Here is a 1220-nt window from a genome sequence, read left to right on the forward strand (position 1 = left end):
GCCTTTCCTAGATTGTGCTCCACAAAGTTTAACAGGGAGGAAAAATATGAACATGTATTAATAAACCTTCCAAATCAGGGAAACTAAGCTAAAGCAACAAACTCTCAGAAGATAGCCCCAATAACTAAGCAAAAATGTTTTAGGGATTTTCAACTCTAAATAATCCAAGATGCTCCTTAATCCAAGATAAGTTTATAGTAAGTGACAATAAGAGTGGCAGTCAGCTTGGCCCCCATTATTCCAAATTTTTTCTATTAAATTATGGTACTTTTTATTTAATATTTGTAACCTGCTTCATTTATAAAAGGACTTGAATTGGTTACAAGTTAAAATACAAGGTAAAGGAGATTCATCACAATAAAACTATGCATATAAAATTTAAAAATAGATACTGTGTATTGATGAATCTATAAACATTAAAATGAGAACTTTAAAGGTGTAGTACTGAGATAAATAGCAATCAGAAAGAGGAAAAAAAAAGATACTGTGGTAGTTGGCATGGCCAGATACTATTCTCCAAAGATGGCTACCATCAACTCCTCCCCTCTCTGTGTACACACGTCACTCCACCCACCAAGAAATGGGGACTATTTACCAGCTCCTTGAATCTTGGCTGGCCTTGTGACTTGCCTTGACCAACAGGATGTTGGTCACGACATGTGCATGAAGCCTTCTTAGACTGTCCTGTACAGCCCACTCAGGGGACCAGCAAAGTGAGTGGTCCCAGATGGTGCCACATAGAGCAGAAGAATCCTCTCTGCCCAAATTCCTGACGCATAGAGTTGTATAAAAACATAAATCAATGTGGTTTTTAAAAAATATATTTCATTGATTTGAGAGCGAGAGGAAAGAGAGGAAGAGAGAAACATTGATTTGTTGTTCCACCCATTTATGCATTCTTATACTAGTACTAGTAGCCCGGTGCACAAAATTCATGCGGGGGGGGGGGAGGGGGTTGTCCCTCAGCCTGGTCTGCACCCTCTCCAATCCGGGACCCCCTCGGGGATGTCCGACTGCCGGGATAGGCCCGATCCCGGGGATCAGACCTAAACCGGCAGTTGGGCATCCCCCTCACAATCTGGGACCACTGGATCCTAACCGCTCACCTGCCTGCCTACCTGATTGCCTCTAACCACTCTGCCTGCTGGCCTGCTTGCCCCCAACTGCCCCCGCCCGCCAGCCTGCTTGCTCCCAAATGCCCCCGCCCGCCAGCCTGCTTG

Source organism: Myotis lucifugus, unplaced genomic scaffold, assembly GCF_000147115.1.
Source record: "Myotis lucifugus unplaced genomic scaffold, Myoluc2.0 scaffold_94, whole genome shotgun sequence".
Taxonomy (NCBI): domain Eukaryota; kingdom Metazoa; phylum Chordata; class Mammalia; order Chiroptera; family Vespertilionidae; genus Myotis; species Myotis lucifugus.